The 25,421-nt window shown below is 42.9% G+C and overlaps 1 protein-coding gene across 1 annotated transcript in view; it reads left to right on the top strand.

Moving 5' to 3' along the window:
• ppp1r13l (protein phosphatase 1, regulatory subunit 13 like) overlaps positions 1 to 25,421 on the top strand; it is a 200,402-nt gene that overhangs the window by 67,438 nt on the left and 107,543 nt on the right. Inside the window, exon 2 of the mRNA XM_039768088.1 lies at positions 2,783 to 2,939. The gene's annotated coding sequence lies outside the window, so the exon portion shown is untranslated. The remainder of the gene's footprint in view (positions 1 to 2,782; positions 2,940 to 25,421) is intronic.

Here is a 25,421-nt window from a genome sequence, read left to right as displayed (position 1 = left end):
CGCATGCCTGTCTCAATATGGCTGCCGAGCTGTGCTCTTCATTGTGTTGTCCTTTTCAGTTCATGGTGTGTGAGTTGGTCTTTCATCAGTTTGGTAAAAGAGAGAGCTGGGTAAAGGAAGCAAATTTATAGGTTTTCTGTCCTACCCCTACAGCCAATAGGGCATCATGATACTTAAAGGTTTCTGATACAAGCCAACTCCAAACAGCCATACTTCAGACCAACGGGATGACAGAATACCTTCACACCTGCCACACCCCAAAACCATTTGTTAAGGTAAAACTTCCCAGCTAGGCAGTCTGGCTTTCCTGTGGTTGTTGACTGACAGATTCCTGCAGAGAAACATTTGCCAAACTTGTTTGAGGCATTTCTCCCAACCCTGTCGTAAAATTCACTTTCCCGGCGGGTGGGGGGGTGTGTGGGGGTAAGAACGGTCAAACATGAAATCCTCTCACTAATGTAACACTAATATTTCATTGCTTTGCCTAAGTTACAAGTAAAGAAATACAAAAAATTTATCAACTTGTATGCAAAATTTCACAGCACATCACACACTAAATTTAGTTTCCCATCAACACAATTTTTCCACTATCTCCAAATTAGAAACTTGGCTAAACAAAATCTGCCCAGCTTTCCACACCTCCTGCCTACTTCTATTCCAGATGAAATATTGATCAGTCTTGAGGACTCGGACAGCATTTCTATAATATATAAAACCATTTTAAAGTCCCTTCCTTTTAAAGAACCCAAAGTACAGTGGGAAAAGGATCTCTCACTCAACATCTCAGAAAAGAAAAGGAGTGGAAGGCAGCCAAACACAGAATTCACTTGAGCCCCATATAGCGCAAAGCACTCAATTATTCAACTTAAAAATTATATTTATCGAGCACATCTCTCTCGTTTAAAATTGTCCAAAATGTTTCCAGGGCAAAATCTGACCTGTAAAAGTTGCAATCGAGCTCCAGCCTCACTAGGCCACATGTTTTGGGCCTGCACCACATTAACATCATTCTGGACAAAAATCTTTAAATGCCTTTCAGGCAGCCTTGGGCTCACAGAGGGGCTTAAAGTGGAGAAGGACAAACAAACTGTAATTGCCTTTACTTCACTATTGGCACGCAGACTTATCTTGCTAAACTGGAAGAATCCCAGCCCACCTCTTATCCAAGTCAACGGGTAACTGATGGTATCTACTATTTTAATTTGGAAAAAATCTGATTCTTACTTAGAGGATCTGTGCAAAACATTTTTAAAACCTGGCAGGATCTCGTCAATAACATTTTAGAATAAGCATTTATATTGGGGAGAAAGATTCCTTTCTCTTTTTGCTACTCTCAAAAGTTTTACTCGGGCTGTCGGCCTTCCTCTCTTTCTCATGGGTGGAGGTTGAATTGAATTTAGCTTTGTTAAGTTTGACTTGATTGTATGGAATGTTACATGCTTTAAATAAATTCAATAAAAGTTTAAAAAATATATATAACTGGTACTTTACGCCATGGAGAAGTGATTCCTCTGACAGTACAGCTGTGGATCATTCATCGTTGAATAAATGTGCCCATTATTGGGCTTAATTCTCATTTGGTGTGTGTGTCACTCTTTTGGTCTCATTACTGCACTGTTCTTGATGTTGTTGCGAAGTGGCCTGACTCTAGAATACTTCATGACATAAAGCTTTTATTTGAATGTATCCATATCCCTTTGAATATTATTCTTCCAGCTGCTCCTGTTAGGGGTTGGCACAGCAGATCATCTTCTTCCCTATCTTCCTGTCCTCGTCATCTTGCTCTGTCACCCCCATCACCTGCATGTCCTCTCTCACCACATCCCTAAACCTTCTCTTAGGTCTTCCTCTTCTCCTTTTACCTGGCAGCTCTATCCTTAACATCCTTCTCCTAATATACTCAGCATGTCTCCTCTGCACATGTCCAAACCAACACAGTCTCGCCTCTCTGACTTTGTCTACCAACTGTTCAACTTGAGCTGACCCTCTAATGTCCTCAATTCCTAATCCTGTCCCTCCTCGTCACACCCAATGCAAATCTTAGCATCTTTAACTCTGCCACCTCCAGCTCTGTCTCCTGTTTTCTGGTCAGTGCTGCCCATATAACATAGCTGGTCTCACTACCGTCCTGTAGACCTTCCCCTTCACTCTTGCTGATAACCATCTGTCAGAATATTAATACTTATGTGGTGAAGCTCTGGCGTTAACATCAGAAAACGACAAGGTGTCATCCTGTTTTCCAAGGAAACTCCAAAATGCCTTCATGAGTGCCATTTCGGAGGACAGGGTGCCACACAATTGTGGTGTCATTCATTCTCAGATGTGACCTCCTACTCCTGGCATCGAGTGTATGTAGGATGTTTCATAATTACTGTACTTCTCATGTCCAACTCTTAATGAAGGACAAGCAATTCTAGCCAAACTTGTAGTGTAATTCCAAGATGGTTGGTAATTACGGGAACTGGAGGTGACTGCCAGCATTCTTTGTTTGAGCTCCACCGCACGCCCCTGTTGCTTTTCAAATTAAATAGTGTTGCCTGGTTCTGAGGGCCAACTGGATGATAACATAGATACAAGACCGCAAGACAAGCACATTACTGAGTCTTCATTGTTTGTTAATTTATTTGTATTTTTAAAGTTGTAAATCAAACGCCAAAATTACACAACTGTGTATTGCAGAAGACAATGGTGGCACGCCTGCTGACTTGCTATAAATCCAAATGTCAAGGCCTGTGGATAATAACAAAGCCATTTTTGTTTTTATTTTCTCTTTTCTCCACAGAGAACGTGTACGGCCTTTGTGAGACGTGTGCGCCATCACACAGCGAGCCAACGCTGTACCCCGTTATCTCCATTGGCTTTTGAGGATGTGATTGCTGGTTGGCTCTTGAGAAGAGGACTACTGAGAAGCTGCGACCACTTTGCTTGGAGCTGTACAGGTATGCACCCATTCACCATGTCAGCTTTTTAGGAAGGAGTGAGCCTATCACAGTGTAGCTGCTCATTCAGGACCACCCAAATACAAAATACGGAGGCCTAATTAGACCATTACTTGAATTAGAAGTTGTCTTTTGTTGCATTTACAATCGACTATGCAAAGACGTTATCTATATACAGTGATTTAATCCCGTATGTTGTCCAAACATTAAAAACTGTGTGAGTTTGTGAGGGTGCAAAAAGGTGGTGATTGTGCAGAGGTGCCACAGATGATGAAGGCTTCTCTGTCTTGAAGTGCTTCCTACATTGGTTCCATATTCTGATTGAATGAAGCACCGTTAGGGTTGTTAGTATATATTGATGCTAGCTTGTATTTACTGGGGTACAAAGCAAGGAATATAAAGAAGTACTGCAGGATTTTATTTCTATTGCCCACCAAGCCTGTGTATGTCCGTCTATTTGTGCCCATGTCCAGGTCTTTATAGTTTGTATATTTACCACCCAGTAATAAAACTGAAAGTTGGGTAGTGCCATGCCACCTTCCTCCTTAGGGTGGTCCTTTGGATGTGCGGATATTTTGAATTCCAAATAAATGAGGTTGTGATTGAATCTAACTTCTTAAAAAATAATTTATTAATGTATATGGTGGTGCTTTGAAATAGAAAAAGAAGCCGAGGAAGGATATTCATCTTGACAGCTAAAGCGGCGGTTCTCAACCTGTGGGGAGAGTAACAAAAAAAGGGGGGCGCGAAGATGTGAAAAAAAGAAATATGAAAAATACATCTATTGAAACGAAAACAAATTAACTTACACAACATTCTGGTACTAGAAAAATAAATCTAGAGTTAGATAAATGTCGATAAAAGTTAAGTGAGTATAATAAAACTTGTAGCGGTGTATCAGCAGCAAAAAATATAGGAATACACTGTGTGCACAATTATTAGGCAAGTGAGTATTTTGACCATATCATCATTTTTAATGCGTATATTCCAACTCCAAGCTGTATTAACTTGAATGCTTATTGGATTTAAGCACGTCAGGTGATGTGTATTTGTGTAATGAGGGAGGGTGTGGCCTAAGGAGATCAACACCCTATATCAAGGTGTGCAGAATTATTAGGCAGCTAGTTTTCCTCGGGCAAAATGGGCCAAAAAAGAGATTTAACTGACTCTGAAAAGTCAAAAATTGTAAAAAGTCTTTCAGAGGGATGCAGCACTTTTGGAATTGCTAAGATATTGGTGTGTGATCACAGAACCATCAAACATTTTGTTGCAAATAGTCAACAGGGTCGCAAGAAACGTGTTGAGAACAAAAGACGCAAATTAGCTGCCAAAGATTTGAGAAGAATCAAACGTGAAGCTACCAGGAACCCATTATCCTCCAGTACTTTCATATTCCAGAGCTGCAACCTACCTGGAGTGCCCAGAAGTACAAGGTGTTCAGTGCTCAAAGACATGGCCAAGGTAAGGAGGGCTGAAACCCAACCACCACTGAACAAGAAACATCAAAACTGGGCCAAGAAATATCTGAAGACAGATTTTTTTCAAAGGTTTTATGGACCGATGAGATGAGAGTGACTCTTGATGGACCAGATGGATGGACCTGTGGATCAGTAATGGGCACAGAGCTCCACTCCAACGTGGAGGTGGGGTACTCGTATGAGCTGGTATTTTTAAAGATGAGCTGGTTGGACCTTTTTGCATTGAAGATGAACTCAAAATCAACTCCCAAACCTTCTTCCAGTTTTTCGAAGACACTTTCTTCAAACAGTGATACAGGAAGAAGACCATGATTTTTATGCAGGCCAATGCTCCATCACTTGCATCGAAGTTCTCCACTGCGTGGCCAGCCAGTAAAGGCCTTAAACACGAAGGAATAATGACATGGCCGCCCTTCCTCATCTGACCTAAACCCTATCGAGAACTTGTGGGCACTTCTTAAACGCTAGATACACCTCTCTGAAGAGTGTCTAGGAGGCTGTAGTCACTGCTCCACAAAAAGCTGATCGTCAACAGATCAAGAAACTGACAGACTCCATGAATGGAAAGGCTTATGACTGTTATTGGAAAGAAGGGTGGCTATATTGGTCATTGATTGATTGATTGATTTTTTTTGAAATGTCAGAGATGTTTATTTGTAAATTTTGAGGTGTTTGTTTATTATTCTCACTATAACAGATGAAAATAAACAAGTGAGATGGGAAAATTTTCATTTTTCCTTTAGTTGCATAATAAATCTGCACACTAATAGTTGCCTAATAATTGTGCGCACATATGTATTCCCCTGATGATGTTCACACTCACATTTCCGTTGTGAAACATTCAGGTTTCAGGTTTATTAACATTTTGGATTGACTGATAGCACTGTGTTTGTTCCATATTAAAATTAATCCTCAAAAATACAACTTGCCTAATAATTGTGCACACAGTGTAAATTTTATTAGGGTTTCAAACAAATGTTAGGGGAGTGTGATTAAAACTGTTATGAAAACTTGGGTCGTAAATGCTTACAGTTGACCGGGGCAGATCTAACATAGCGGAAACGCGGCACACTGACTTATGGAAGAGGTGGCATTCTATGAAAATGGCACTTTTAACGTCACTGAGTTCTTCATTATGACCCACTCTATTACCAAAGTTTATCAATAGAAATTGCACAGCGGTGTCTTGATTTTATGCAGCCTTTAACAATGAAACATTTGAACTCAATAATTTGGGGTTTCATATGCAGTGTATAATGTTTGTAGTACGGCTGACTGCCTGTCCTCATAAGCTGCTGAACAGCCTGCATCTTCAGTGTTGCCTGGCCACCCACTTTGCCATCGTTGACACAGGCAGCAGAAGATGAAGGCAGACCACATTATATTGACCAGTTTTAACTGTCATCTGTAGTGCGATTGACTGCTGCCAGCATCGTCATTGTCCTCTGCCCAAACTGAGCAAGAGTACGATTCTGCCAACTGCTAAATGCAAGTGCAAGAATGGGCTTCTATGGCAAGATTCTCGTATGCAATAAAGGATGCAAAACCTGTTTTGATTGCGCCATCTTGACTCTTTCAGGGCTGACTTTTGTCAAAAGGAGGAGCTGACGATGGTAATCGACTGTAAACTGTGACAAAACCAACTGTTATGTTTTAGTTGGACTCTCATTGTCTGAAAGAACGTTAGATTCATTGGTTTGACCGAGATTTCTTGCGCTCACGTGACGTCTGGTGAGTGATCAAAGTGAACGCGTAAGGCAAAATACTCCGCAGACGACATTTTACATATTATCTCTGAACTGGACCATGACTTGTCGGACTTCGATTTTGATACAAGTGATCGAAAACGAATGTGAGGTTCCAGCCTCAGCTGATTGACAATGTTCACCAGGTAGAACTGCCACTTAACAATGATAAGAGGTAGAAACCACACTACAATGCACTGCGACCGTGATAACTGCTGCTGCTGCCCCAGCCACGTGAAGACAGCCTGGCAGCAAACCTGCTGCACATTGTTGGAAAACTGGCAGCCATAGCATGTAGCAACAGACGTTTTAACGTTGATTTCTGTGTGAAACCATCGCTTTTCAGAAACAGTTTTTTGGAAGACATATTCAGCCCTCAAAGAGTTAATGACAAAACGTCTTTCAGTTGTATTCGCAGTTGGGTTTCTGCCACCACTATACAGTAAGGTAATTATTACCAAACACACGAGTTTAGCCGATTTATTGCTTCCAATGGCATGAAGTAAAGGAAGTATGCCAAGTGTAATCCTTTAGGGTAGGGTTGGGTAGAAGAAAACCATTTAGAGTGTTTCTTAATATCAGTTTATGTGTATTATTGTTCTTTTTGTTGTTCTTTTAATTATTATTTTTCATATTTTTATGCAAATAAATAAATAAATATTCTGTTAGAACGAATTAGTAACTTGTTCCAGAGGAGTATTTTTATTATTATTATTTTTTTTTTTTTTACTTTAGTAGCTGTTTGTTTTTCCTGGTATACCGTTTAGTGAACCAGAACAGGAAAAGTATAGCCAGCCAATAGTTTCAGTACATTCTGCACTGTTTAGCCCCATTATTAACTTAGCGTTTCATTTATTAACGTTTGCACCGCTGACTCCAAAAGCTCAAGAACAGTGCATAGAGAGCTTCATGGAATGGGTGTCTTTCACTGATACACTTTGTTGTCAAAAGTATTGGGATGTTCCTCCAAATCATTGAATTCAGGAGTTCCAGTCACTTCCACGGCCACAGGTGTATAAACTCGAGCCCCTCGGCAAGCAGACCGCTGGCTTCTACAGACATTTGTGACAGGATGGGTCGCTCTCAGGGGCTCAGTGAATTCAAGCCTGGTACCGTCATAGGGTGCCACCTGTGCAATACGTCCATTTCTGAAATGTCCTCTCCACTAAGTATTCCACAGTCACCTGTTAGTGGTATTATAACAAAGTGGGAGCAACTGGGAACAACAGCAAAGTGGTAGGCCACGTCAGATCACAGAGCGGGGACAGCGCATGCTGAGGTGTGCAAAAGTCCCCAACGTTCTGCTGAGTCAATAGCCACAGATCTCCAAAAGCTCAAGAACACTGCAGCGTAGAGAGGGAGCTTCATGGAGTGGGACTCCACGGCCGAGCAGCTGCAGCCAAGCCTGACATCACCAAGTGCAATGCAAAGCGCTGGATGCAGTGGTGTAAAGCCCACCACCACTGGACTCTAGAGCACTGGAGACGTGTCCTCTGGAGTGACAAATCACACAATCCGATGGACGAACGGGACTTGCCTGACTGCATTGTGCCAAGAGGGGGGATTATGGTGCAGGGTTGGTCCTGGCCCTTTAATTCCAGTAAAAGGAACTCTTAATGCTTCAGCATGTGAAGACATTTTGGACAATTTCATGCTCCCATCTTTGTGGGAAGAGTTTGAGGATGGCGACATGACTGCACACACACCAGTGCACAAAGCAAGGCCTATAAAGACATGGAGGAGTTTGGTGTGGAGGAACTTGACTGGTCTGCACAGAGAGAGCCCTGACCTCAACCTGACAGAACAGCTTTGGGATGAATGAGAGCGGAGACTGCGAGCGAGCCTGGCCTTCTCGTCCGACATCAGTGCCTGACCTCACAAAGGCTCTCCTGGAAGAATGGTCACAAATTCCCATAAACACTTCCAGTGCTGATATCACAACAGACTAGCTGTGGCATTTTTCACCCAATCGCTTCAAGATGTGCCCAGAGTTACAACTTAAGTCGCTTTATTCCACTGTTGTGCCAAATCATCAAGAGCTAAAAAGGAGAAGGCCTTCAATCTTTACGTCTCAAGCTACATCCACAATTATGAAGGTAGGATCCAGACGTCTTAACATGTTTGTGTACCAGCCAAGGCTAACGCTGTGTGAAAATGAAACGGCTTGACACAGGAAGAGGTTTAGGCCAGCCATCCGTATACTTGAATAGGGCTCAAAAATTGACGAATAAGTAGCACAGTTGTGTACAGACTTGAGTCCAAAATAGAACTGAGAGCTGAAGGAGGTTGTCTGGCTTTTAAGGCAGGTTGGCGGAAGTGACGCCATGGAAGACCAGCCCCGGAAAGTGAAGTCGTCGGGGACCGGAACCAGAAGTGAGGCAGAATTTCCCATGTTTGGTCTGCAGGGATAACAGAGAAAGGGTTACTGGACCCTGCCATCCCCGTGTCTGGTGTGGAATCACCTTCTGTTGGTCCTTCTAGCTGCCTCCCATGCGCACGTGTGTGACAGTAGTCATTAAACTTCATTCAGAGACAGGTAGTACTAGGGTGTTGTACCGTGTTAGCCATTATGAATGTAGTGAGTGAATGACACCTTTTATTGGCTGACTAAAAAAGATGACAATATGCAAGCTTTCGAGGCAACCCAGGCCCTTTCTTCAGGCAAAGATGTAATCAAAAAGCCAGGTGAATATGTTTGTAAGCGTAATACATAATAACATGAGTCTGCTGGACATCTTATCTTGTGAAAATGCAAATGTCTCTGTCTGAGCCAGCAAGATGGTGAATGCCAACCTGCTGCTTCACTGTAAGGTCTCAGTTTGTTTCCTCAGCTGGCAGATCCTCCTCTCTGAGAGACATGTTCTCCTCAAGCATTAGGGTGAAAACTTCTGGATTTGGAGCAGAAGCGTACTCGTGGTCCTCGAGGATTTTATCATCATCATCCTCCTCCTCGTCCAGTGTGTCATCCTCCGTTGGTTGCTCTCTCTCCTCTCCCAAACCCCCATTCTGAAAGTGGCACAGAGAAATTGTTCCACTCAGACAATGCAGGAACCTCACTCCTCCTTCAACAGTCACCATCCTGTCTCGGACCCTGGCTCATGAAAACCGTCTTTCTTTAAAATGCTGCCTACAAACTCGGATACGGTGAGCAGCCGTAAAGCTGTCTCTCCGGATAGCGATGCTCCATTTAGATTGTTTTTTTCGCATTGAGGAACATGACCCGAACACAGACAGGCAGACACGTTAAAATCACCCCACGCACGTTTATTAACAACGTCCATATTTACAATAAAGTGCTCAAACCCCAATAGTCCCCAAAGTCCTGGCCAACACACACGATGCCTTGTCTCTTCCTTCAGGCCGCCTCCTTGCCTCCTCCCAGATGTCGTCCTTCTTCCACCCGACTTCCTGATAAGCCTCCGCCGACACACCAGCTGTGTACCCGGAAGCCCCCCGGGTGTCCCCGATCTTCTTCCCCCCAGCACTTCCAGGTGTGGCGTTGGGGCACCCCATGGCGGTGACCACGGGCCCCTACAGGGTTGAGCTTCAAAGCTCTGTACCCGTGGGCCCCATAGCAACCAGGGTGGTTGCCCCCACGTGGTCTGAGGTGGGCTTACGCCGTCTTCCGGTCCTCCAAGGCGTCCCGGCCGGGTTGCCCCCCCAGGCATCTACCACAGCATCCAAGGGAAACGTATGAAAACAAAGTACCTTGTAGTAAAGGTGCACAACAGTGTTCAGCTGTGTGGCTCTCTGTACTCTGAAACTTAAACTTCCTTTTCTTAGACCTTCTCGCCACTAAACAAAAATCGCAAACAGCTGCAGTACAGACAATGGAAGTGACTGAGCTGGCTTGAGATCTCCGCAGATTGTCACGCTTGGGTCACAGATTTGCACAGAGACACAGGAGGTTGTAGAAAGCGGGAATTGTATTCAAACACTGCAAACAAACATTTGTTTCTTTTTCAAAAGCTTAAACGTGTTCTCCATGACAAGTCCGAGATGGACAGTTCCGCTAGGAGCAGAGAATGTCAGAGAGAGCGAGAGAGAAATGTAAAACAATCAATTCCAAAACCGTCAGGCTCTGCGCTGCACAAGGCTTTTAAGTAAATGGAGTACCGCATGAGGGCTTTATTACGCGTTATAGCGTAAGTGAGAAGGGAAGGAGCAATGTGAAGGTAGACTCTGCTTCAGGGGTTTTCCCAGGGGCGTCTGTGTCCTCGTGGGGTGCGATCACCCCTCCAGCTTACAAGACGTACTGTACGTCAGCACTACTGTTCACATATAGCCCCTTGGTGTGTGCATAGGGGTTACGGAGGAGCAACACGAAACAGGGCCGGCAGAGCTGACAGGCGGCCGAAGAGACGTCTGAGGTGGCACGTCAGTTGGAAAAATGGCACATCAAGAACAGTATCCTGGTCCTGGAGGGCCGCAGTGGCTACAGGTTTTCATTCCAGCCAATGATCAGCCTAATCAGAACTCGGTCCTTGCTGATAATGATAGTTGGTGTTTGACTCCATGCCTTGTTGGTGCTTTCATTCATCAAATACAAAGTTTAGTTACTTTGTAGATCAGAGGTCCTCAGTCACAGTCCTGGAGGTCTGCTATGGCTGCAGGTTTTCACTTTAGCCAGTTTCTTAATTAAAACCTTCTTATTTACTACCGGGGGTGGATTGGGCATTTGGGCAATGTCCGGTGGGCCGCGGACTCTGGTCTGGTCATGGGCCGGCCATTTCATGAAATACATTTTATGCGGTGGTTACTGTTTGACATTAAAATAAATTTTCTAAACTACTAAACATTATCTGTCCGGTACTATATATATTGCCTTTGCCCTCCAACACACTGATTAGTCCTGATGACTTCTACAAGGATTGAGAGCTTGTACGGCGTTTTAACAAAATGTAAATTACTCGTAAAGGAATAGTAATTGTGACGATGTAACGTGATTTTGTGGGTCATGTATCTTAAGTCTGAGTCAAGTGGCAAGTCACAAGGCAGAACAATTCAGACTTGAGTCAAACCACGGCATCTGAGTCAGCCATCCCTGCTTGATTGCCACGTCCCAGCGTTCACAGTTGCTCATTCTCTGTTACATTTCACACTAAGGCGTCTTGCATTCTGAGAATTTTTTTTTGTTTAGTTTTATTTGGAGCCCTATAGAGAGCGGAAGCGGTGAAAAGAGTTGAAATCCAATCGGAGTGACTCACCTGATTCAGACATTCATCATCTCATGGGCAGCGTTTCAAAACCAGAGCATTGGCAACTTCTTGATTGGGGAGGAAAAAAATGTGCCACTCAAAACCTGAGGACAATGATCTCACTCTGACATTCACTTGGAATTTGATGACATAAAGTCAGCAAAAAAAAAAAAAAGCGGTTATAGGTACTTTAGCAAGAAACAGTTTAGCAGGCTGTAAAATGTGCCCATGAGAATCTGAAGTCTGATTTAGACGGAGTTTATGATTTTTAAAAATCAGAGCCTGGTCACCCGGTTAATTGATTGAGATGTCTATGTCAGAACTGCAGCAGCACCCTGCCTGATCTTTGTTTTCCTTTGTGTATATTTTTTTATTTTCTTTGAAACCTTTACCAGAGGGTGGCACGGTGGCGCAGCGGTAATGGTACTGTTGCCTCGCAGTAAGGAGACCTGTCTGGGATTGCTTCCCAGGTCCTCCCTGCGTGGCATTTGCATGTTCTTCCCGTGTCTGTGTAGGTTAGGTGCATTGGCAATCCTAAATTGTGCTTGGTGTGTGGGTGTGTGTGTGCCCTGTGGTGTGCTGGCATCCTGCCCAGGATTTGTTCCTGCCTTGCGTCCTGTGCTGGCTGGGATTGGCTCCAGCAGACCCCCGTGACCCTGTAGTTAGGATATAGCGGGTTGGGTAATGACTGACTGACCTTTACCAGAGTGGCTAGGGATCTGTGCTGGCAATGTCCTGTAAATGCCACAAGTGACTCGACTCCTTGAGCAAGGCCCTTAAATAGGAATTGCTTCATCCTGAGTGCAATGTTAATCTACATCCAGCCCTACAAGCAGGTCCTCTAATTTAACAGGGATTGGCACTCCAGCCACCATAAAAATCCTCACAGTGTTCTACTATGGTGATGAGGTGTCATCTGCTGCACTCGGATCCCAATCCATGTTCAACAACAGCAACAACATTATTACATTATTTCAACAGCACATTTTCATACAAATAATGTCGCTCAAGGGCGGCACGGTGGCGCAGTGGTAGCGCTGCTGCCTCGCAGTTAGGAGACCCGAGTTCGCTGACCGGGTCCTCCCTGCGTGGAGTTTGCATGTTCTCCCCGTGTCTGTGTGGGTTTCCTCCCACAGTCCAAAGACATGCAGGTTAGGTGGACTGTCGATCCTAAATTGGCCCTGGTGTGTGGGTGTGTTTGTGTGTGTCCTGCCGTGGATAGGCACCCTGCCCAGGATTGGTTCCTGCCTTGTGCCCTGTGTTGGCTATGATTGGCTCCGGCAGACCCCCGTGACCCTGTATTCGGATTCAGCGGGTTAGAAAATGGATGGATCAATCAATCAATCAATCAATCAACATTTTTTTATATAGCACATATTCATACAAAAAATGTAGCTCAAAGTGCTTTACAAAATGAATAGAGAAATAGAAGACACAATAAAAGATAAACATAAGTCAACATTAATTAACATAGAATAAGAGTAAGGTCCGATGGCCAGGGTGGACAGAAAAACAAAAAAACTCCAAAGGCTGGAGAAAAAATAAAATCTGTAGGGGTTCCAGACCAAGAGACCGCCCAGTCCCCTCTGGGCAATCTACCTAACATAAATCAAACAGTCCTCTTTGTATTTAGGGTTTTCATGGAAGGACCTGATGATGATGGTCACGTAGACTTCTGGCTTTCAGTCCATCAATGTTGGTGCATCAGGATGCTTTGAGTAGGTGGTGGTGGCGCAGGCCGCCACCACAAAGAAACTGGAAAAAGAAACAGAAGAGAGAGTAGTGGATGGATGGATAATGTCGCTCAAAGTGCTTTACAAGATGAAGAAAGAAAATGTATAAAAATAAAATTAGGCAATACTAATTGACAAAGAATAAAGTAAAGTCCGATAGGCGAGAGGACAGAAAAACAAAACAAAAAAAAAAAAACTCCAGAGGGCTGGAGAAAAAAAAAACAAAATCTGCAGGGGTCCTGAGGCCACGAGACCACCCAGCCCCCACTGGGTATTCTAACTAAGATCAATGATCTCAGTCAGTCCTCATGGTTTTCAGGCTTCACTTGGAAGAACTTGATGATGATGGTAGGGACAGCATGGTGACCTGATCAGGTGGTGCGGGCGCAGATCAGCAGAGAAAGTAGAGGTTAGTACGGATTATGGAGCCATGATAAACACGATAATTCAATGCATATACAGAATATCAGGGTTACACTAAAATGAAGCTCTGAGAAAGCCATGTTACAGTAATGTGTTTAGCAGTTTTTTTTAAAGTTCTCCACCGTATTAGCCTGGTGAATTTCTATCGGTCGGCTATTCCAGATTTTAGGTGTATAACAGCAGAAGGCCACCCGCCTCACCACTTCTTTTAAGTTTAGCTCTTGGAATTCTAAGCAGACCCTCATTTGAAGATCTAAGGTTACGATTTGGAGTGTAAGGTGAGAGACATTCTGAAATATAAGATGGAGCAGATTATTTAAAGCTTTGTAAACCATAAGCAGGATTTTAAAGTCAATTCTAAATGACACAGGTAACCAGTGTGGTGACATCAGAACTGGAGAGATGAGCTCGGATTTTCTTTTTCTAGTTAAGTTTCTAGCAGCGCCATTCTGCACTCGTTGTAATGGATTGATGTCTTTTTTTTTGGGTGGTTCTGAGAGGAGTGCGTTACTGTAGTCTAGTCGACTGAAAACAAAAGCGTGAACTCATTTTTCAGCATCTTGCAAAGTTATAAGAGGTCTAACTTTTGCTATACAGGGTGTCTTCGGGTTACAACGTTTCGAGTTTACATCGCTCACTCCCATAAAAACTTTAAAAAAATTGAGACATGAGAAGGAATAAAGGTAAGAATTTTTTTTACACATTTTTTTCTGTTACTACAGTACAGTATATTTATGTCCTTTTCCTTTTTCTGAGGCTTAGATTTTGTGTTTTTATGTTCTAGATTATGATTTTGCAAATGTGTTTTTTTTTTTTTTGCAAAAAAGATAGGTAAGTTACTTAGGCTAGAGTGTGTTTCGACTTACACCAAAATTCGGGTTACATCACTGTTGTACGAACGGAAGTGTGTCGTAACCCGAGGAGCCTCTGTATTTCTTAAGTGAAAAAATGCTGTCCTAGTGATCTGATTAATATGCGATTTAAAATTCAGGTCAGAGTCAATAGTTACCCCTGAATTATTTACCCCTTTATTGACTTTTTTTTTTTTTAAGTTTTATTAATTTTATTGCAATCCATACAATTAATCAATTGTTTACAAAAAGAAAAATTGAATTAAGGACAAATCGATCCCCACCCCTAAGAGAGAGAGCAAGGCAAACAGCGTGAAATTTAAGGCTTGTAAACATACCTAAATTAATAAGTTTGATAAGCCAATAGAGATGAATGCAGAAGACAAAGAAATATGGAAATAATTGCTTCCTTTGTGCTTTATGAGCTTATTTAAAAATACTACTGATTAGATCCTGCCATGTTTTGAAAAAAGTCTGTACGGATTGTGAACGGTACCCGGACACAGACAGACGGACATCGTAGTTCACCCAACACATCTTTATTATTTACAATATTTACAGTAAATGTTCAGTGCACGTCCCAGTGCCTCCAGCACCAATCCTCCAAAGTCCAGGCCTCACAGTTACCAAACGCCTCTTCTTCTGGCCGCCTCCAGTCCTTCTTCCACCCGACTTCCGCTCTCGAATGAAGGGAGGCGACCCCTTTTATCACACCCCGGATGGGCTCCAGTTGCTTCTCGGCATTCCTCCGCAGACATGCCCCAGTGTGGTGGAAGTGCCTGCTGCGCACCCGGAAGCCCTCCGGGTGTCCCCTGTCTTCTTCCCCCAGGCTCCAGGTTTCTTCAGGCACCGGGGCGCCTCCTGGTGGTGGCCACGGGCCCCTACAGGGTTGTGCTTCCAAACCCCTTACCCGAAGCCACCAACAAAACCAAGGCGGTCGCCCCCTCGTGGTCGGGAGGAGGCACCAGCCCTCCTCCGATCCGCTCGGGGGTCCCGGCTGTGCTCCACCCCCAGCCACCTGTGACAGGATCCTCTAACTGAGTATTTGATTTTTTCCAATTTCAAATAATATAACACATCGGTTTCCCACTGACATAAAAGAGGAGAGTTTGGGTTCTTCCAGTTTATCAGAATGAGTCTGCGTGCCAACAGTGTAGTGAATGCAATCACAATTTGTTCGTCTTTCTCCACTTTAAGACCCTCTGGAAGAACCCCAAACACAGCTGTTAATGGGTTAGGAGGGATTGTGAGTCCAAGGCTGTCTGAAAGGTAATTAAAAATTTTTGTCCAGAATAATGTTAATTTGGAGCAGGCCCAGAACATGTGACCCAGTGAGGCTGGGGCTTGATTGCAACGTTCGCAGGTTGGATCATGCCCTGGAAACATTTTGGAGAGTTTTAGTCGAGACAGATGTGCTCGATATATAATTTTAAGTTGTATAATTGTATGCTTTGCGCATATGGAGCTCGACTGAATTCTCTGCATTGCTACTTTCCACTCCTTTTCTGATATATTAATTGAGAGATATTGTTCCCAGTGTCCTCTTGGATCTTTGAAAGGGAGGGATTGTAAAATGATTTTATATATTGTAGAGATGGAGTCTAAGTCCTTGAGATTGAACAATATTTTTTCCAGCATGGATGAGGGTACAAGATGAGGAAAATCGGGAAGGTTCTGTTTAACAAAGTTTCTGATTTGAAGATAGTGAAAGAAATGTGTAGCTGGAATGTTAAATTTGGAATGTAATTGTTCATAGGATGCAAAGATGTTGTCTATATAAAGATCTCTAAGCAAGTTAATTCCAGTTTTTCTCCAGATATTAAAAACTGCATATGTTTGTGAAGGTTGAAAGAGGTGGTTCTCTTGCAGAGGTGCCACCTATATTGAGTTTTAAGCCTGATGGATCAAGTTTATTTCTAATAACCTCATTATATCAATTTTTGCCAATCACTAAAATTTCTGTTTTCTCCTTATTAAGTTTGAGAAAATTACTAATTACTACTCATCCATTCAGAAACACAAGTAAGACATTGAGATGAGTGGACCAAGAGAGTCGGGGTCATCAGGCGCTATTGATAAATGCAGTTGTGTGCTGTGATAGCTCATGTTATGCCTTGAGATAATTCAGTGTGTGGTATCAACGCATGCTCCCAACCTCTATCTCTCTTTACCACTCCCTATGTGCTTCAATGACCTTTCTAAAATGCCATTTAAACCCTTATTCTGGTTTGAGATATCGGCCTCTGAGAAACCTGAGTAACAGAAGTAGATTTCTCTGTGAATAGCATGATTTTTGTGGCCAGGTATACCCTTAATCGAGTTACTGCTAAGGATTTTGTAGTCTGTCAGCCCACATTTGCTTTGCACTCGCTTTCAGCAATCACAGGTAAATGCAGGGCAGCCCGGTGGCACAGTGGTAGCGCTGCTGCCTTGCAGTAAGGAGACCTGGGTTTGCTTCCCGGGCCCTCCCTGCGTTGAGTTTGCATGTTCTCCCCGTGTCTGTGTGGGTTTCCTCCGGGTACTCCAGTTTTCTCCCACAGTCCAAAGACATGCAGGTTAGGTGCATTGGCGATCCTAAATTGTCCTTAGTATGTGCTTGGTGTGTGTGTGCCCTGTGGTGGACTGGCACCCTGCCTGGGATTTGTTCCTGCCTTGTGCCCAGGTTTCGCTGGGATTGGCTCTGGCAGACCCCTGTGTCCCTGTAGTTCGGAAAATGACTGACTGACAGGTAAAAGCATCCACAGAATAAATTTTCAGAGGTAAATGTCCAGAAGCCTCATGTATAACGGCGTGCGTAGAACTCGCACTATAACATGGCGTAAGCACAAAAGCTGAAATGTGCTTACGCACAGAAAAATCCAGATGCAGGAATCTGTGCGTACTCCAACTTCCACGTTCTTCCGCTACATAAATCCCGACCAGCGTGAAAACTAACGCTCGTGCACGCGCATTATGTAACGCCCCAACTCCTCCCAGAATTACACCTATTTGAATATGCAAATCAATATAAATCGCCCTTAAGCTGAGCCTTCTATGAAAAGACAATGGGAAAAGCACGGGGAAAATATAAGAATTTCAACGAATACCAAGTGGAGGCAAATGAAAAACATACTATTTGTTCAAATAAACCATGGGATAATCAACAAAAGGAAGTTGATCGAGTGACATAGCGTGTTGGAGAAACTTGAAAGCTCACATTCACAAATCGCACAGTGCGGAAATAAAAAGAAGTCACATATCAAAGTCGCCGTGAAAAGCCGAGTTGTAAGCCCACTGTCTGAGTGTCATATGAAAGCTTATTAGGGTACAGAGAAAAAAGGCACACAGTGGGGAAAAAGCACGAAATGTCAACTTCAATCTCGACATTTCCACTTTAATCACGTAGTTTATTTTGTCATTAAAGTAGAACATCATAAACTTCATCTTAAAATCGTTTAATTAACCAGTTTCTCAAATCACATCGTAATTAAAGTAGCATGTTAAATGCTTTGTTTTGTATTTGATCTTCTATGTGCTCTATGTGTGTGAATCACTACTTGCTTCTTAAACCGGCTCTCTTCCTCCAACTGGACACAGAGTCCATTACATTCATGATATTACAGCTCTCTGAATAACTAAAATACTGAGATGTATACGTGATGTCATTTTCATGATGATAGGAGTTAAAGCACGTTATTAAACATGTGTTTCACTTCGATGAAATAATTTATTGCAGCAGTACTCAGGGGCGGCTCTAGGCTTGTGGTGGCACTGGGCAGAGGAAGAATCGGTGGCTCCTTCGCCCGCCAATGTCAGTAAGGTAGCTAATGAAGGATGGATGGCCACGTCCGTTTTAGACACTGCATAGCCGCCTCGTGCTTATGACACAAGCATTTAACTTTTGCCGAAATTTGTCGCTGTGTTTTTAGCTGTGTTGTTATTTTCTCTTTCTGTTTTATATTCAATATATATTGGCGTAGCCGTCACTGCAGTCCTTGCTTTTCTTTCCCCAAGTAACCGATCGCCATACAATCAGCTCTGTAATAGACGTTAAGCCATCTGTAAGCTTAGCGCCGATTCTTCAAAACGTTTAAAGAACATTGAAATGTCTTCGTAGTACATGTTTAATTATTCTATCCTTAACGACACTCCCAGTGAAGAATATAGATTATTTAAATGAAGTTAAAGTTTTATCTGTATAATTTAATAAACATATTTTGCTGAATTTCACCTTATAAATGATATCGTTTCTGTTTCTGAACCGCGAGGTCCGTACAGGAAAGACTTTAAAACATTTTGCAGTGGCTGAGACAGCGTGTCCTTGAAGCTGTATACCGATAATTCTCTTTCCGATCAGCTGCTGCTGTGATTCACACTCAGATACAGTGATATAAATACTCCGAGTGGTGCAGTGAGAGAAATATTGAAAGAGATGATCCGCTGTGGCAACTCCTAACAAGAGGAGCTGAAAGAAGAAGAAGAAGTGAGAGTAACAACGCTAAAGCAGTTATGGTATTTGGAATACTATGGCTGTTCCCTGGACCATTATATTGTTACAAGTTAATTACAATCAGATGCATTACACTAATAAACAATATGCGGTTAGTTTCAGTGTATTTATAAAGCCGCGTCAGGAAAAGAAAGGATAACCACACAGGAACAGTAGCACTGCTTTGACGCTGGGTGACACCAGTCTGCAAAACCGAGCGGAGATCTTGTGTACGACAAGGTATGAGGTACCGTGGAAAAGTGCGTGGCTTTACGCCAAGTGTAGGTTTTATACATCGTGATTTGAACGTGGAAAAGTTCTTACGCAACGTTTCTGTGCGTACGCACCGTTTATACATGAGGCCCCAGGTGATCACATTATTTCCTCTTCTGGATATAATTTGTCTTAATGTTTCAGAAATTGTACGTCTGCTGCTAAACTCAGCAACAGAATCTCAAGAGCAGTTTAGTAGTCTGTTCACTTTTTAAAGTAACCTAATGCAATTCTTATCTTATTGAAGTTAACTATTATGTGTTATTATTATTGCAGCAGCACAGGGTGTAAGGCAGGGAGCACACGTACTTTGCAGGTCTTAGTCCCACAGCCAAGCATAAAATTGTGTGCCGTGTGTAATCCGGTAACAGAAAAATATACATAAAGTGTGTGGGCAGAGAAAGTTTTGGCGATGGTTTAATAAGTGTATAAGATTAATATGTCACTGTGCTCTGTGCAAATATATTTTATTAATCTGCCTTTTTATATTCATTTGCACAGTTGACACAGAGCCAGATTTAGCACAGGGTTCACCATATAGAACTGCTAGGCAAGCATTATAATGTAGTACAAGACAGATAAACACAACTGGGAACCGAGGCTGAGGACCGTTATACTATTTCTGTGTGAAACTCAGCATGAAACTGTATCCTCTTTGCCTTCTTTGGAATGGCTTGATTCACCTAAGTAAGGGCCGCACATGAAGAAAGAGTGTAAAACCTTGGAACATTGCCCGGCACACCTTTGAAGCTGACAGATGGATATGAGATAACGTCATCCAATCCTGAAAATCCTTCCACTGCAACGCCGAAAATGGCAGACTCTACACATCGGGCTCCCACTCCCGAACAATGAGTTCTTGTCATTGGCTTCCTTTGTCTGTTATGCGGCGTAGACCGTCATTAAACAAAGCAAAGTTATTTCTCCTATGTGATTTCTAACAGCCGTATCACTAAGGGAGGGGCATAGCCTTTTTATATTTTATCTATATAGATTCAGGTTATGTAACACGCTGCAATTACAAAAGAACTCATTCCCTGGGAGTTAGCACTCCCTGTTGGATACAGATGGCCACGTCGTATACTGAAAAAATAGGCAGCAAAATAAAGAAAACATGTCTTTACAATCGGAGTTCAAAATGGAACTGACTAACAAGGGAGTTCTGTGCTTTTGATATTACACAAACAGGAAGAGGCGGCGTCAGGGAGGCCGGATAAGGAAATGAAATCTGTAGAGGTGGGTCCTGGATGTCATTGGAGGGTGCTAGATATGATGTCATCAGTGGGCGGATTAGAGGTGGTACTTCTGGGAGGTACGATCTTCACTTAGTCTGCAGAGGGACTAAAGGAGAGCATATTAGAAGGCAGCGCCAACCCCTGGTCCGGCTGAGCAATGACACTATTTGAGCCTGTGAGCCGTCTCCCATGCAGACGACTGTGACAAGTGTCAATTTGACTAAACGTACTGCTTTTATAAAACACACGCAAATGATCTGTGCTTGGGCTGATCCTATCAGAACGTGTGTCCTCCTTCATATGCTGTGTCCTCTGCATTTGTCTTATTCACATGCATTTGATGGGTTTAGCCGGATCGCTATCACATTGGTAATGCTTTATAATAACTTTGATTAATAATTCACTAACTGGCAGTATGCAGTGAAGAGATTGTTAGTTTATGTACATTCATATGTTTATAAGTGTCATTAAATGATAAGTAATATTGATAACAGTATTAAATAACTTTGATTAGTAAACCTTTAAACAAACAGTATACTGTATTATACTTAACAGGCAGACTCTGTACACGTCTCTAATCCTAACAGGTACTCAAATGGCTTCACTCACCTACGCTTATTAGTTTTTCTTTGCAATCCTGGCCTTGATCCCATCAGATCTTGCAGCTTTTAGACTCGTCCCCTCAGACTGCTAATCCCCTTTAGTCTTACAATCGTCTTTCCTGTTATTCATTCTGCTCTGACCCTCTCAGATTTTGCTTTTGTTCCTCATACTTTCACATCTCACACTTTCCCCCTTCTTTGCTATTTTTTGGTTGTATTTTGTCCGAACACTTTTGGCACCTGATATTTCCTTGTTTATTATACTCGGTATGTCTCTCCTGTTCTTTGAGGATTAAGCACACATTCAGTTTCACTTGTTCTAGAATTTCAATAGCTGCCATTTAGTGTATCACTTTTACCTTTCTTTGCGCCTCTGATGTTTACAGGTTCATATTTGTCATGCGTACAGGGAGAAGTCAAGCAGAGTGGCGCCTTTTAATTAGCTAACTAAAAAGATTACAATATGCCAGCTTTTGAGGCGACTTGTGCCTCTTCTTCATGCAGGATGTAATACAGAAACTGGAGTTCCCTGTGTTTATAGAGACACCAGGACAGATACAGCATTGGGAAACCTTTAAGTGAGACATCTTAGATGTTAAAACTGAACAGACCTCTCCATGCTAAGATTCATTTAGTGAGAGAGGAGAACAATGTCTAGTCAAGATCTGTTAATAAGATGGCCATCCAACGGAGTCTTTGGAAGTTTCTAATGAGTTTTTCCATACAATGTGGGTCTGTAGTCAGGTTGTCTGTGTCAGTCCGGATATGCAAACAATCCTCATATCTGGCCATAAAACTGTCTCTATTTAAACCATGTTTGTAGTACAAGGGTGTTGTACTGTGTCAGCCATTATGGATGCAATGAGAAGTTTAGCAAAATGACACCTTTTATTGGCTAACTAGAAAGATTACAATATACAAGCTTTCGAGGCAACTCAGGTCCCTTCTTCAGTCAGAGATGTAATAGAGAGACTGGAGTTCCCTGTGTTTATATACACACTAGCGGTATGACCAAAATTTGATATCGCGGTATTTTTCCAAATTATCCCGGTTTCACGGTATTCAACGGTATTTTTTTCCCATGCATGAGTGGATGTTAACCATATTTTCCTTTGCAATTACTGCAGTAGACTGGCTAAGAATAACCTTTTCCACTGTCATGAGAATTGTGCATTGCAGAAAACAACATTTTAATGTGCACACAAGTATTAATACAGGTTTGCAAGGCGCCATAAAGTGATCGTTTTCAAGGGGCTGGCTCTAATGAAGAGGAGGAATCACATTGCAAAATATAGAACCTTTTTATTGAACAAATTTTGCAAACAACTTAAACTATAACTTTGACAACATATTTTCAACCATCTGAAGAGGCATTTATATCCAGAGGTGCTCGTCAAAAGTTGTATTGCACTAAACATGTCTTAGAAAAGGAATAAATAACAAAAATGTTTTGTAAACCAACTCCACTTTCTGTAAATGTTAACAATCTCAGTCCACTGACACGTTAGCGATCTGGATTGTAATGGCGTTGGTTATCTCGACCCACCGCTTGCTTTTTTTTGTCGTACGGAGTACCTCCAGCAAACGCGTCTACAAGTGACGTCTGACTCGAGTGTCCTCTGGCTGTTTCAGTTTTACCTGAGGACGTGGAGGGTGCCAAGCTTATTTCCATACATTCGTGGCACTCCAAAGCATGTCTGCGGCTAAGGTGGTGCAGCAAATTGCTCATCGTTGACAACTTTAGCTCGACAGCATTTGCAGTAAATTGTTGTTTGGTCCAAATTCGACCTTTTATAACCAAAGTATCTCCAGACAACAGACACGGCTCCTTTTTTTGGCAAAAGTTCTTCTGTGTCATCATGTTCAACTTTATCGTCTGCTACAGATTCAGTTTCGGAACGTCCTCTGTCCATTTTCACTGCTCAATACCTCCATTAATGACTGTACTCCATTGCATGCATGTTTAGCGGTGTAGCAGTGAAAAAGGTCCCCCTTTAAACACTTTCCCGCTGTACCACGTTCCGAACGTTGTTTAGGCTATTTAGAAATGGTGTTGCGGTGTAAGAAAAATCAATATCATAACAAAAATAAAAAACGGTTTTCGGTATAAACCGGTATACCTTCCAGCACTAACTAGGACAGATACAACATTGGGAAACCTTTAAGTGAGACATCTTAGGTGTAAAAAATGAATAGACCTCTCCAGGCTAAGATTCATTTAGCGAAAGAGGAGAACAATGTCTAGTCAAGATCTGTTTAAACGATGACTGTCCAGCAGAGTCTTTGGAAGGTTCTGATGAGTTTTTCTATTCAATGTCATGGAAAAAAAATCAGTAAAATAAACAGTTAAAAGTTCACCTGTTGGCGTCAATGTAATCTTTACTTGGCTGACTTAAAAAGTGCTAATGAAATGTACAACTGTTCTAAATATTACAGTCACATCAACCTTCCAAATTAGTCATTTAATATCTTTGTATATAAACATTACAGCTTGCCATTGAGATTTTCTTCAACATGGCATGCAAGTAACTCCTACCTCAGACAATACGTGCTTTTTGTGGTGGAAATCACATGTGATACGTGCAGGCAGCTTGTTTGGCATCCTAATGGGCTGGTAAGCTGAGAGACATCTTGCTATATGAGAAAGTCTATAATTATCGGATGTCAGCTATTATTAGTGAATAGGAGTCTGTTATTAGATTATATACCAGTTGTACAAACTGTACGTACTGTGGCGAGTGGCTGGGGCTGCTACCCAGCCGGGACACTCGGGAGGACCAGAGGAGAGCTTGCGCCTCCTCCAGACCACGAGGGGGCGACCGCCCTGGTGGCTTTGGGGACCACGGGCACAGAGCTTTGAAGCTAAGCGCTGTAGGGGCCCGTGGTCACCACCAAGGGGCGGCCCGATGCCTATGGAGCCCTGGACCTCAGCACTTCCGCCACACCCGGAAGTGCTGGGGGTAAGAGAATCAGAGATACCAGGAGTGCTTCCGGATGCAGAGCCTGTACTTCCGCCACACTGGGGAGTGCCAATGGAAGATTTGCCGGGAGGCACCTGGAGCACATCTGGGTGTGTATAAAAGGGGCCGCCTCTCTCCATTCGAGGCTGGAGTCGGCTAGAAGAGGACAGAGCTCGGGAGGAGAGGAAAGAGGCAGCCTGAAGAGTAAAGGCTTTGTGAAGAGTGGCCTGGACTTTGGGGTGATTGGTGCTGCGGCACTGGGTTTGTGTGTGTGTTCCACATTTGTACATATTGTAAATAAACGTGTGTTGGGTGACAAAACAATGTCTGCCTGTCTGTGTCCGGCCTGTTTCCCACAGTACACAGATCTACTTTCCCGAAGTTGCTGGATATCATGGCCGGCCTGTATGCTGGTACTGTGAGTGCTGTGCAGAATGGAGACCGGACCTCTTCTTTTTCCCCCAGTTGTTTATGGGGTTCATCATTGGTCTGTTTTTGCTCCTACTCTGTTCAGTGATTGTGTGGACTTGGTGTTGGGTGGGGTTGTGGGGTCCAGTGTCTGTTGGTGAAGTAAGATTCACTGTTCTTGACTTTGCTGACGATGCTGTGATCTTTGCGGAGTCAATGGCGGCTGTGATCGGGGCGCTCGAGACTGAGTGAGGACTCTGAGTGTGTGGACCAGATCTTCAATGACCTCTTGGGCACAGCCATTAGCAGTGTGTCTGTCTACAGAGGGAGTGCTGACCGTGTCGAGAGCTTCACTTACTTGGCAGTAACATCCAGCGTCTTCAGATCTAGATGCTTTGGAGAGCCTTTTGGAAACAACATGGTTTTGATGGCCATAAAAAAACACCATTTAAATGTAGAGAGAAGGCCAAAATGAATTAAACGTATTCGTTTTAGTGTGGACGGGGGTCTTACTTGCCCACCAGCACACAACACGCACCACTGTCTGCTGCCCTAATAAGCAAGAATGGATCAAAATACAGAACTTCAGTTTAACACAAACCGGCTTACCTTGTTTCCTAGCTGCTTTAAATGTTTGGCGTCATTGAGTTCATAGGAATTTCTGGTCATCATTTTGGTAAAAGTGCAAAGTCTCCGTTGATTTCCTACTTGGTCTGCACAAAACACAATTGAAGATCAACTCTCTTTGTTTGTTATTTTGTTTGCAAAAATCAAAAGTAAAGTAAAATGCACATTGTGGACCCATAAATTGAGAGGAATATCCAGCTGCAGCAAGGACAGGTTTTAGCCTCTGGACAGATCCACGCACCTCAGACACTGTGGAGCCCACGAAGGGGAATTTATTACACAAGCACAAGCATTCATTCTGGAAGGACTGGAAAACGTTTTCCTGTTTATGTCAAAGTTGTCCTCGCATAAACCTTCAGTCACCATTACTATACGATACTATTCTCAACACAGAAATCTACCTACCTTTGTCTATTTTTTTAAGCTTTATTTATTTTTGGATTTCCCCATTGGGATTAATAACATTTGATCTAATCTAATC

The sequence above is a fragment of the Polypterus senegalus genome, chromosome 11, assembly GCF_016835505.1.
Source record: "Polypterus senegalus isolate Bchr_013 chromosome 11, ASM1683550v1, whole genome shotgun sequence".
In the NCBI taxonomy this organism is placed as follows: Eukaryota; Metazoa; Chordata; class Cladistia; order Polypteriformes; family Polypteridae; genus Polypterus; species Polypterus senegalus.
The sequence above is the reverse complement of the archived record's forward strand: the minus strand, read 5'-3'. Positions and strand labels throughout refer to the sequence as shown.